The sequence below is a fragment of the Larimichthys crocea genome, chromosome XVIII (genome assembly GCF_000972845.2).
Source record: "Larimichthys crocea isolate SSNF chromosome XVIII, L_crocea_2.0, whole genome shotgun sequence".
In the NCBI taxonomy this organism is placed as follows: domain Eukaryota; kingdom Metazoa; phylum Chordata; class Actinopteri; family Sciaenidae; genus Larimichthys; species Larimichthys crocea.
The window spans coordinates 20216894-20231174 of record NC_040028.1 but is presented as its reverse complement, the minus strand read 5'-3'; the positions used below and the strand labels follow the sequence as shown (position 1 = coordinate 20231174).

General features: G+C 40.9%; 1 long non-coding RNA gene across 1 annotated transcript; it reads left to right on the top strand.

Annotated features, from left to right (window-relative positions):
• Positions 1-9486: 9486 nt before the first annotated feature.
• On the top strand, positions 9487-11224 carry LOC113748239 (uncharacterized). Its single transcript, XR_003464196.1, has 4 exons — positions 9487-9544; positions 10058-10228; positions 10337-10384; positions 11018-11224. It is a non-coding gene; the product is annotated as an uncharacterized LOC113748239 (long non-coding RNA).
• The last annotated feature ends 3057 nt before the right edge of the window (positions 11225-14281 follow it).

The window sequence follows — 14281 nt, the reverse complement described above, 5'->3', positions numbered from 1 at the left end:
AACAGACCAACACATTAGATACATGCTCAATATCAATGCACGTCTGCCCAGTCGTGCTGTTATTGTTGTGTTCATTAAGGTGGGATGGAAAGCTGGAGTGGGTGTGTCATTAGTAGTAAGCTGATCTGGAGTGAGGGAGCAGGAGTCTCCCCTGGCTCGCTCATGTCTGACAGCCGGAAGATTAGTATGAAGGATGTTCTTCATTTGTTAAGTGCTGATACTAATCCCATCTATCGACGTTATGAAGTGACACTCTGTCTTCATACTGCCTGGACAGCATCTCCGAGATCGACGCTGACGGAAATTAAAACCAGAACCTGCTGCTCTCATTCAGCCATCAGTTATTCACGTCTGCGATGACGAGACACAACACCAGGTTTTAAAAAGGAAGAACACGCATGAACATGTAAATTCATTCATTGAAAAGCACTGTTGGTTCAAAATACTCATAGGTTTGGAGCAGTAATTTATAGTATCTGATAGCAGCAACCTTTATATAGATGTTTAGATTCCAATCAACAAACAGGCTGGTAAACTTCAGGTCTGAATGAAGACTAACAGGTAACTAATCGATAGATGTCTGCTAAGGATAGCAAGAGAGAGAGAGCTCCACGTTATCTTCACTAGAAAGTTTTTCATTTCAAAACTGACCTTTTTGTTTTACTAGATGTTGCCTCACGATGTGAGCAGCAGGAATCCTGAAGCTCAGGAACTTCAGTTTATGACATTTACAAGTGACATCAAAATGAGTTGTATAAAAAAAAGGCTTGATGGTTGTAATGGATTTGGAAGCGTGCACCCTCCACTGTTAAGCTAAAGCTTTTTCCAGTTGTTGTGACACAATTGATTGGATAATAACATAGAAAATTGCAATACGATAACTGCTGTGAATTTAATACCGCGTCAGTTTATATTTGGCTTTTAAACTGCTCGCACAAAATATGACAGCAATTTTGAAGATATCAATTTGAGTTCTAGTAACAGAACGCGTTTTATAGACTGAACAATTATCAAAAGATTAATTGATAATGAGAAAAAAAAAATAGTCAAAGCAATGTCACACAATGACAAACTCGCAGAAACTAAACTAAATGATGCTGACATAACGTAAGGCAAAACAGCAGAGCATCCATTACTTCAAAACGTTGCACGTTATAGTTCCGGAGGGACCATAATATTTAAGCAACAGAGGGTGTTGGGACGTTAATGTGTCGAGCGATGGAGGAGGGTTCATAAATAGTCTTGTACTCTGACACACTGAGCTGGCTGAGGAGGTTTGCAAGGCTCCTGAACTTGGAAGCTCCTTAGTGAATGAAAGTTCAGAGAGAGGTGAGGCCCTCCTCCACTCCGCGGCCCACACAGCGCAGGCATTCACACCACTTTATGTAACCATAGATGGAGAAGAAGAGGAGAAGCAACAAGACAGGCAGAGAGATAGAGAGGTGGTAAAGGGGAGAGGCAGGAAGAGAAAAAGATGGAGAGACAAAAGTATAAATAGAAACAATGAATAAAATAACATGGTGAAACATTATCGCTGGAGGTCTTTGTCAGATGAAAATCATGTTACAGGATAAGGCTGGCCTGGTTCTACATGTTTCTTATTGTCAATGAATTCAGTGAAAATTAAAACCAATCCTTTCTCCATCTGTGGCTCTCAGTCAATTTGTTCAAAATAAAGCACCGCATCTTCAAAAAAGGTTCACAAATGCATTGTTTGATTTATTTATTTATCTTTTTGGAAAAGGTTGAGTAGTTTTTTTTTTAATGTTCTCAAAGAGTAAATAGTGAATCTGTTGGGGACTATTTTCAGCTGCATATTTGGCGCACTAGTGAGTTTAAGACAGTAGGATGGTGAATGTGGGACTGACTCAAATAAACTGCAGTGCCCATGTTCATCATAATGAGGAAACATCTCACCCAGTGCAACATAATGGCTCATTAATGTTTTAATTGAAGGTCTATAGCACAGAGGAAAAAAATATTTCAGGCTTTGGCCACACTAACGGTACTTGTTAGTGGATTGAATTAATTGTTGATGTTTTTTGAAGGCTTTGTGAACAAATAGAAAATATACTCTCTTAAAGGTTACATGTGCATATGAGTGTTAGGTACTTATAGTATAATGTACAGCAACTTCCCAAACATATGCATATTGTCTTGAGATGAGCTTTATTGTGTCACGGTTGCTGGTACTGGCAAGGAGAATCCAAAAGCACGACACTGAGGCAGTTTAAGGGAAGATCAATTTACTGAGTCCAAGGTACAGGCAGGGTCAAACCAGGAGATCAAAAAGACAAACAAAGCCGACAAGGGGCAGGCAGGTATCCGAAGTCCAAGACAAGCAAAACAGGGTCAGAACGAGAAGTCAAAAACTGGAAATGCTGAAGAGTTTGGCAAAAACAACCCAAAACAATCTGGCAGGGACCAAGTGGAAATGGACCAGTATATATAGACTGAGGGGCTAATGAGCAAATGGACTGCAGGTGAGGAGATGGGCGGGGAAAACCAGGTGAGGGAAATGAGCTGACTGCCTGGAAGAAAGGTGGGATCTGAAAAAACAGGAGAATTAGTAGAGACATGGAACCAATTAAGACAAAACTGAGTGTAACCACGTTACATATTGTGAAAATAAGCTCACACACACACACACATACATTCCTACATTACCAACAGTGGACTATCGTTGTACATCGACAAAGTGGGGACCACTGTTTCTGGTCTTTTTGAAAAAACAAAAAATGAAATGGAAAATGTTTTTAGGATCTTACTTCATAATATAAATGGAAATATGTTGTTTTAATCTTTATTAAATTTTTTTGCCAAGAAGGGACTTGACCAACGAAACAATGAAAATATATTCAAAGTGTATCTGGTGAAGTTTTTTGGGTTTTTTTCAGCTTTTTATTGCTCAGTTTATTTTTATTATTTTCATATCATCATGTTTTGTATTTATTATTTGTATTTTTTACAACTAATGTTGATAAGTTCATCAATTAATGTGGTAGAGATCCAAATGTTTCAGATATTCAGGGTTAATCCTCCGTCAGACTTTCCAGAATCCTGCCATCTGATGCATTTCAGTGAGTGGAGCTGTGCTGAGGCTCCACATTTGACAAGCACCTCTCCTCTGAGTCTGGGGGTTTGGGATTGTGACGATTACATCGCACCTGTTGCTCTATAAATTAATAAAAGCTTAGTAATAAATCACAGATGTTCATAGTTAAGATTTGGGTTTGATAATTAGAAATAAGTGGCTTCCTTCAAAAATAAATATCATATGATAATACTAGCCTAAATGTTTGTGATATTGTGGTTGTATTAATTATTCTATTTTATATTTTAATATAAAATTAAATTGTGTGATAAAAATCTCATTATAAAATCAGGATTTAATTCATTTAATTTGTTCTTCCTGGTACGAGTATGAGTTTCTGTACAGGTGCATACATACATACATCTCCCATCAAGATGTCAAGTCCCAACTACAGAGTTACTTAGAGGCATGCATATGTTTTCAGCCCTGTTTTATGTATACACAAGGGTTACACTGTAAACGAGCCTTATATAATGTAATATCACAACAACACATAAAATCAGTTAAGACAGACTAAGACTTAACTTAAACTGAACTTTGACTAATAGCTGATTTTAAAATGATGTGTCTGAATGTTAAAGAGCGGCAAAAAGCTAACCTGCTTTTCACGTAGGACTCAAATTGCATGCTGGGATGATGAAAATGTCAGGAAACAGAGCAGCGAATATTATGTGCAGCAAAACACTACTTATGTAATTATGATTGTGGAACAAAGAGCAAAATGTAGTACATTATGTGTGCGCACACAAATATAACAGTGTAATCCTTTATTACAGTTTTGAGAAACCAAAACAGTCCAGTCAACAAAATCCATGTCCCCATCATTGTTTCTCGTCCTGTCCTAATTAAAGGCAGCAAATAAAATAAAAACAATCAAATCACTTATCACTAACAAACTGATCTGAAAATAAATATTATATAATGTCTGTTTACTGCTCCATATATTTGTATCAGCCTATAGATTTTTATCCATATCACACCAATGACCTGTGTAACAAATCCAACCTCAGCGTGACTGCAGTGATGTTATTAAAGGTCAAGTCCATGTGACCTCTTGTGTGAATGTGAGCTGACATTTAGTGTTTCATTGTCACAATGAAGGAATGAAGAACTGTTACAGAGGAATGATGAATCTGATGGAAGACCCCAGCTTGCATTTTTATGATATACAGCAGGTAACAACCTGGTGCGTCTTTTTTACTGATTATAGAGTTTTGTACCACAGCTGAAGTTTTTTCCACTAGCAGCTCAAAGTACAGGTGTACTGCTGTGTAGTCACACTGAAACTGAAGTTCAATGACAAGTTTGGAGCAATCATGTTGACCAAGAGTACAATTCCCGCAGTCCATCAAATCCAGCATAGCAATCAGCTCTGACAATTTACATCCTGTTCTACATTATTCCAGGAATTGAGGGGGCAGCCTTCTCTTTGTTTTTTGCCAATTTCTGTTCTGGCTCTGGGGAACAAACCTGAATAAAAATTGTGAGAGTGCAGTCCTTATTAGTTTGGTTGTTTTTACACATGTAGGCACACAGACAATAAGAAACCAGCCCAAAGACTGAACAATGCCCATGATGTCCACAGCCAGTGAAAAAGCATAAACACAATAGTATTCAACTTCTTTAGGTCCTGATCAGGTGCATTAATACAGAGCAGATCACCATAATCCAGTACAGGATTAAAGTGTTTCTGATTAAAGAAACTTACAAATACCTAAATACCTAATTGTTGTGACCATTTCAGTGTTATCCCCTTGAACAGCTGAGATCTCGAGCATGAATTTTAATCTATTTAACGCCAACTTAAGTTGAGTTGAGCAACTAGCTGGTGACATTAACTTCCGTTGATCTGAAGTTAATGTAACCCGCTAGTTGCTACAGAGTTTGGACCAAAGACTAGGTTCGTGGAGGAGGGTTTAAAGAGGAAATGACAGACACAATAACTAAATGCAGCCACGAGGTATGTTGAAAGCAGTTAACTGTATTTACCTTATGGAAAATAAAATAAAATAAATTAAAATTCAGTGCAATGGCAACTGATCACTCAGTGGTTCACAGTCTCTTTTTTAATACAAAACCAAATAAAAATGTCTCATTGGAACAATAACGTTCCTTTAATTGTTCCTGGAATATTTCTTTAATGTCTTTAAGGTTCTTGAATGTTCCTTTATTGTCTTAAAGGTTCTTGAATGTTCCTCTGACTCCGCACTGTAACTCTCGCGAGAAGAGGGCGGGACTACTTTCTCTCACAAACCACGTAAATAATACAACAGATAATTGAGAGTGTGCAAAATTAATATTATTGACAAAATAATAAGCTAAAGACGGTTAATTAATAAAAGAATAATATTTTAAGGGGAATAACAATAGTAACTGTTTTCTACTGGGTTACATTAAGGCAAGAGATAATTGTATCATCTGCATAAAAAACTGAACCTAACATTGGGTAAATGATCTGTTATGATTCAGTGAATACAGGATTGGACCCATATGCACATTTGATTTATATCTCACAGGCAGATAGACATGTAACATCAGACTCTGATGTGAAACCTGCTGACTGTGAATGCAACTGGATACAAATAGGAGCTAATAAAAGCAGCCTTGCTGTTTTTCTCCCTCTCTCTCTTTTTGTTGGAGGATGAGAGAAAGTTGCCAAGTTGGCAGCACTGCAGGGCAGATGTTCAAAACTGGCGGGAACCCACACAAAGGCAGGAAGTGAAGTTAGAGACGTGAGGCGAGGGGAGTGTTACAAAATAAAACAAGAGGTTGCTCCTGTCTGAAGCTTTTTGTCTGGGAGCAACAAAGAATTACTCGGCCTGCAATCCAGCACCTAAACCTGACAAGGCGGTGGAATGACTGCAGACGTTATACATAGGCTGACTGCACATACAGGATCCAGTCTAACAGCAGCTCTACTGCTTATCTGCTTGAGTGGTGAGCTTTCCACGGAGCGATGTTTTAATGTACTGTAAGCTTTGTAAAGTGGTTATGAAGAGCAGGACTCATTGTTTCCGGTGCATGGAACAGAAACATTGTCTCCATGGAGCCCTAAAAATAGGTCATGCTCTGCTCTCTGATCTACTCCACACTGTTACATAAAATATACTCTGCTCTGTATCAAATCCCTCTCTGTCAAACAAACATACAGTACATCTACATACAGCAATGACAACACAGCCAGAGTGCTGTGTTCATCACAAAGGACTAAGAGATGTGAGGACTTTTAATACGAACACTTGGCCAAGGACGAGTGTCATTATCTCATCATTATTATTAACAGCAGCTATGTTTTAGCAGAGATACAGTCGGTTATTGAAACGCACCTGTCTGCTAGTACAAGGTTACACAATCCGTTTTTCATTTGAAGTATTGGGATAATATCAAACATGGCAAGGCGGTGATGATGAATCATGCTGAATGCTACCAGGATCATGATGTGAAGCATTTCTATGGACCTTTTAGGGACTACAACACAGACAGTGTTCATCAGCACGCCTCTGCTCTTTATAACTCTCTTCCTCTCACTCTAACATTTGTATTTCTCGTCTCTCAGTCTTATTTTCCTGCACTTGAATCAGGCTTATACATTAATCACGACGGTAATTGGTGATAATACCATTGTTTGTTGTTCAGATGAAAGCAGCTGAGATGAGAGGCCGGCTTAATGCCTCTCAGAAAAGATCATCTGAACCCTTCAACCTTTTCTATTGATCCCTGAGCAACATGACACCCACTGACTATACCAACACACCGATAAACAAACACAGACCGACACCTCGGCGCTGAAATACAGAGGAACTCCTTTTCCCATCGCCAGGAAGACGTTTAACTCGCGTACATGAGATTCAATTATAAATTCATCAAGCGGTATTTAAATGAGACACTGCCCTGTCTTGACGACAAGATTAGATTGAGGCCTTTTAAGAATCCAAAGTCAACATCCAAACAGAATGACTGATTGCATTTTTTATTACTTCCAGTGTAAATCATGCACCCAAGGGAGAACATAACAGAACACAAACTAATCTGATGGAGCCAGATGTCTGAGAGTTTAAAGGCCTAAGAAAGAAGTTGATGTTTGAGTCTCACTCCCAACATGAACATTTCTTCTACATTGTGTTGTCTTTCTCCACTTTGACTGATCCTTTAAACATTATCGATATGTTTCAGTACCCAGTGCAATATTATACATTTTCTTTTTGTCGAATAAAATCATAACTTGTTGAAAGAAATTCTCAGAAACTTGATTTGTTGATGAGACTTGAGGTAGATGTTTCATTTCACATAGGCACAATTAAAATAATGTTGTTAAAAATGTGTTGTAATTCTCTAATGTTGTCTAGTGAACGGCATCTTTAATTTCAATCTAAATACACTATATGGACAAAAGTATTGAGACGTATTGTATTCAGAGACATATACTTAAATATGGAGTTGGTTTTTGCAGCTATAACAGCTTCAACTCCTCTGTGCCCGTTCATTCTGTAGAGCGTTTATGTCAGGATGATGTTGGATGAGAAGGCGTGGCTCCCAATCTCGGTTTCCGGTTCATCCCAAACGTGCTCGATGGGGTTCTTCAAACCATGTCTTGATGGACACTGTTGCTGCAGAGTTGGAAGCACAGCATTGCTCAAAATGTCTTGGTATGCTGAAGCATTTGGAGATAAGAGGTTTACAGCCCAAACCCTGAAAAATACTGTCCAAAAACTGTGTATAATGATTCATAAATATCATAACATCATGGTGAAATGATGAATAATGATGTCAAAGCTAGAGTGACTTCAGAAACAATTTTCTGGGTTTGACAATGTTTGTAAAACATTTTTTCCACTGTGTAACCATCTCAGCGTTTAGTTTGTCTGCTCTGGGCTCCTGTAGAAACATGGCAGACTTGTGGAGGAGGACCTGCAGCGTCTGTAAATATAAAACCTGATTCTAAGGTAACACAAACATTACTATTCTTATAATAAGGCGAATAAACACTAATGTAAACATAATTATGTGCATTTCATTACACCGTTTGGTTGAATACTTTCTAGGCTCTGTTATTTCTGTGCAGCAGACTGTTGCTATGAATAACAGATTGTTGTTATGGACACACTTCTGATCATTGACTGCAATGAAATGTGTCCAACTGTGTGTGCTATAAGCTGAATCATGTACAGTGAACCAGTCATTGTTGCAAAATAAACCATGCCAGGGTGAAGCAGGAATAGACGGGTCCTGAAGGAATAAATCATCACTGCCATATTCTGCAAACAGTTCCATCTATTTTAATGCTGATCCATTACATATTTAGAAATGTTCTTTTCTATCAGTGTTGCCTCTAAATCAAACTGTCTTATCTGTCATATAACGTCACTCGCAGTCTTTATCTGGGCCACGAAAGAAAATAAATTCATTTTTCATTTTACCATCGCTTCGCTGTTGTAACAGAAGTGCCTTTGACCAGACCCGCCCACATGTTCTTTCATCCTGAGTGCTGTGAAGGCACGCCCAGGCAGTGCATTCATCAGGCAGCCACCACCACACACTTGACCTTTGTGTAGTGCATGTGCAAAAGAGAGAGCGTCGCTCAGTAACACAGAGACAGCATTATCATGGACGGACCTCTCCAAGCTCAGCCCGAGGGAGAATCATCATGGGTGTCACACGTCATTTGAAAAGATGTGACTTCCATCAATAATGTCACGTTTTCACCTGTAATGTGCAGTGTGAGCTAGAGTTGTTTGTCTGTCACTTAATGTGTTCAGAGTTGAATATATTCGGCCTCTCATGCATGAAACAGACGAATAAAGAGAGAAAGAAATGTTCTGAGACAACAGACGTACAAACAGCTTTAATTGGTCTTTATGCTAATGTTCTTCGTTTGTTATCCAGGTCGATGTATCTCAGTGTTTCATGTTCAACAGCTGAGGGCCGGGGCTGTGGGTGGGAAGTGGGAAAGGGTGAAAACGCTGTCTGTATCTGTATCTGTGTGTTTGCACTGCATGCTCGTTATGTAATGCTGTTTTTGTTTGCATGTGTTTTGTATTTGTGTCCTCAGGAACCCCTGCTGCATCTCGAGGGGCTCTCCGTTCAATAAATTCAAAATTAAAATTTTAACAGATGGATTTTTTTAGAGCTTGTTGAAAGGCTGCACATCTTACAGCAGTATGCAGCTCTCAGCTCTAAGACTGCAAACTTCCAAGGGATTGGTTTGGTTTGATTTCCTTTCATGCTGCAAGTCGAACCAACTGTTTGACACTATTGTGTCCTCATCAGAGTCAAAATATTAAAACACATATTCTGATCTGTAGCTGTGGGCTGTGGGCCAAATGGATGCAGACTTCTGCAGCTCTCTTGCAGTGGTGGCAGCCTCTCCATGCTTCTCCTCCTCTCTGCTTAAAAATCGCTTCACCTGCACTCCTCCACACCTGAAGCTCATCTCCTAATCACTGCCGGCAGGTGAGTGTGTGCAGTTCAGGGCCGAGTTGGGGAAAAAACACCACATGCACTTGAACGGCAAGGTTAAAACAAAGTAAGAAAGCACACAAACACATGTGTAGTATGTAAAGCTCGACTGTGTGGACTGTATGGATCCAGTCACCCTGTCCAAGAGGTGCTGAACTCACTGCTCGGCTTTTCACAGCAGCCATTTCGATATGAAGCAGTAAACACAGCTGTTTTCAATGATACTAATTAAGGCAGCGTTCCATTCAGGTCAGACTGAGTCAGGGTGCTGCTGTGGTGCGTGTTGGCTCGCTGCAATAAACTGAACCGTAATTAGCATCACTGGAACACCCGACTGTTTCATGTCAGGATGGCTGCAGTGAAAAAGATCTACCGGCTCCTCGTGGAGCCTTTAGGGACTGAATGAAGAACTGGATTTGTCACGTTTCCTCCAAGGATAACCCTTGAAGGATGCAGCGCTCGTCCTGTTTGTATTTCATCTTTGTAACCTCTGTTCTTTTGTTTCAGATGTGATTACAGTGCATGAGATCTGGCACTTGGGCACTTCCCTGCCTTCAATCCATTATCCAATCCATTCTGACTCCGATGAAGACAAAGTAGTGTTGAAACGTTTCTCTGTTTGTGCTACTAAAGGCTGCAAATCAATCAGTGTGCTCCAGTCCCCTTTCCCCCATCTTGGTAATATAAAATCTCATTCCGACAGTAGATATGTGCTTTGTTACATGTTGTCCTGTTAACCTAGAAGCTACAACATATCTTATACAAACCCCTCCATTCTCACCCCAGGCAACCCTTCCCTCACCACCACTTCTCTCCCTTCACTTCTCGCCACAGGTTCGATTAACAGCGTCCGCTTTGTTCTGACTCCCCGGGGCTATTCCTTTTGCAGGGTACCTGTGTGTGAGTGTGAGTGAGTGTGTGTGTGTGAGTGTGTGTGTGTGTGTGTGTGGGAAAGAGTGTGAGGTGGTGTGCAATGCATGAGCACAAAAAAGTCTTTGAAGGGTGAGAAGAGGAAAGGAGGGGCGCCAAAAACAGATAAACACGAGAATAGATAGGGACGAAATAAAGCCGGGCTGTTGAAGTTATTTTACTCAGGATGGGAAAAATTCAGAGCGCTGCATAAGACGAGGGTGTGAGGATGAAAAGGATATCAGGAGGGGACATACACAGCAAGCGCTCACCGCTCGTGTGTAATCTGTCTTTGATTTGTGCCTTTCTTACGACCTCAACCCAAAAAAAACAATCGCACATTTCATATTTCTGCACCTGTACTCTGTAAAATCTGGAGAATCTGCACTGAATGTTCAGAGTGAAACAGCTGACATGTAATCTCATACCAGCGTGTGTGTGTGTGTGTGTGTGTGTGTGTGTGTGTGTGTGTGCGGCTGATGTAACAACTTGTAAGACTTGTACGTGTTGTTTACTGCTAATGTTATTCACACACTATCTACATGTGCTGCTTCACAGGCAGGATCTGCTCATGGAGAGCTGCGAGATGCTCTGCAACAAATGGCGAGTGATCAGTACAGCTGCATGCACGTGTGCCTGGATATATATTAATTATGTGAGTATAGGCACGTGCTCGGTGTACTCGAGTCGCGCTATGTGACCACCTGCAGAGGCGTTCTGCTTCCTGACAGAGCAGGACAGAATCAACAGAAAGAGACCTGAATAATAAACCAGTATTAACTTTAAAGCGGCTTCGAGTGGAGTTAAAAATACAGGCGTCAGTGTCGTCTTTGTCACTGCCGCTTTCTGTCATTTCTGGTTTCCTCCCATTCTGTCTTTCTCACTCTTATGATGAAGCAAAGAAGACAGACGGGAATAAATATTTAAACATGAATCACCAGTTTTAACCCTTAAATATATGTATTGATTAGTGCAAACACAAACACCAAGAGGAATTCTCTAAACATATCTGTATCTATAAGTTCAGTTCCAATATTTATTTCTGTTATAAAGATGCACTGATTTGCATAATCCATCCATCCATTATCTTATCCGGGGTCAGGTCGTGGTGGCAGCAGGTTTAGCAGGGCGCTCCAGGTGCCAGCAACACATTCCAGCTCCTCCTGGAGGATCCTGAGCCGCTCCCAGGGTTGATGGGACATGTAGTCCATCCAGCAGGTTCTCCTCTCCGTTGGACATACCCAGATCACCTCCTGATCAGATGTTGAACCTTTCGACGTGAAGGAGCAGCGGCTCTCTACTCCGAGCCCGACCACCCGGGTGGCACAATCCATTTCTAAGTAATTTATTAATTAATGTAGTATTTATAGATCTATCTATAGATTGTTTGAGGTCATTTATAAATCCACATTTCTTTCACTTAAATATCACAATCATTAAGGTCATTTGACTGATTTTTCATATTGAAGTTTTAATCAGTTCATTGAGAAAAATATATTTTCGGTGCTTTGTGTTTGTGTCCAATTAAATAGAAATCAGTGAAGCGCTATATATCTACGCTCTCTGTTAGATCCACTGTGACTGACTCTAATATAAAACACAATCTACATAATATAATGAATGAATGTTTCTTCTTTCCTCTCTTGTTTTCTCATTATACTGGCACACAGACAACATAAGAGGAGTAATGAGTGAGTGTGTGTTGAGGTTTACGCAGCAGTGTGTAGATCTCAAATCATTTCTCAGTTATTGTTTTTCATCTCTTCCTGTCATGAGATTCTGTAGAGCAGACCCTTCCTCAGATGGTTTTCGAAAAGAGCGATAATGAGCCACAGGTAATACACACACACACACACGCACACACACACACACACATCCATCACAATGCCGTGTGGCCTGTGTGATTACCAGAGACATATGATTGATACCCTGCGTTCATCGTAACCTCCTCTGGCCAGTCAATATGTGCTATATTAGAATAAATAGGCGTCAGGGCGTATATCAAGACCATTCCTCAGGCCAGACCTCATTAATGTGCTCCCCCACTCATAACACACAGAAACACATGGACCACCAGCACACAGAGCCAAAGCAACGTGCAAAAACCGCATATGGTTGCAACATTTCTGTCACATGCACATCTTGTATTATATATTTTTAAATGATGTTTATGAGAACACGACCTGTTTGGATTTGAATATATAGAAGAACATGTAACATAACACAAGTATCCAAAACAGAGTACAAGGTACGAGTTACAGTAAATAACAAACTAAACTGTGTAGCAGAAGTATTTTGGTACTTTGTTATGTATATACATAAAAAGAGAAGCAGGTGGATCATCAGTGGACCTGAGGCGGACTCACGCTCTTAACCCTGCATAACTTTAAGCCTTAATATAATGTGAACAGGTGAGTTGTATATAAATTCACCCTCAGTACAGTTGTCATGAACGGGGAAATTAGCTACAGAGACCAAAACTGTTTTTTGTACCAGGCTGTAAACATGTTTATTTCTGCTGTGAAGTTGGACATTTGGACATGGGGACTTATGGAGACTGACTCACTTCTGGAGCCAGCCTCAAGTGGACGTTAGAGGAACTGCAGCTTGTAACACTTGCGTTGGCTTTACGCATCTCAAGACTAACGCAGAGCTGTGTAATATTTCCTGACTGTTACTGATATGGTCTGGCAGCTGAACAGGAATGGTAGCTCTGGTTGTTAGCTGGGCTCCCTGGATTGTGTCAGTGTTGTACCACAGGTGTTTTGGACCAGCAGGTAGAGGAGGTTTTCAGGCCCAGGCTGTGGGCGACTGCTGACAGGGAGCACAGCGGTGGTGGCCAAGCGGACGATGTAACTGTGCTCAGCAGCCAGAGGATGTTGACGGACAAAGAGGAGAGAGTGACCAAACAAACAAGAAGCCGCCGGACAAAAATAAATCTGGAACTCATTTAGTTGTTGTAAACTCTGACCTGAATGCTGCCGAACATCTGTAAAGGAGAAATGTGCACGGAGACAGAAAGAACCTTGGATGCCCCTGCACAGAGTGTGTGTGGCGGTGAGGCACGCGTGTTGGGGGGTCGGACTTACTAGAAAACATCGCGGTTGCGGGCAGGCAGGTCAAGTGACAAAGCAGCGTTTTGAGTAAGTTATTAATAAATTATGGAAACGTTGCGTGCACCTTCCACCTTCTCTTTCCTCTCTCTGTGTGCAGCAATAAACTGACACAGTGAGGCCACTGGAACTGAGCACGAAGGACATCGACCATGGGTTAAATCCTTGAACTGTGAACTCCACACAATGACAGAATATAGCTAGAAATGTAACGCTGCTGCTGCAGTGCGCCGTTCATGTTTTTAATGAAACTGCAAAACATGTAGAAGAAACTGACTCCAGTTTTGGAGACCAATGGCATGAATCAGGCTGTGGCCTGATCTGCTTTACATCAGGATGGTGATGGTCCAACTTCCAGGTGTACTCCTAAAGCCAACACCCCCTGTGGATGTGCACCAGTAGCTATGACCTTATGTATGTGTTGTATCTGTATCTGCAGCCCATACTTTCCTGTAATACCACATGTGAGTCACTGCAGCGTTCAGTCTGCCTCGAGTCCAACATGTCTGACACGAGGACTGTTGCAGAGCCGAGGGACCGAGCTGTTGCTAATGGGAGCTGCAGAGGAAAGACACGGGGCAGCTTCATGAGGAATAAATACCTGATACTCCTCTGATCCAGAGCTGTTTACCAGTGGGAGGAGAGCTCAGAGTCTCCAGGGGATTGGAGCTGCAGTGGTGCTACATACTTATACAGAAACCGGACAAAA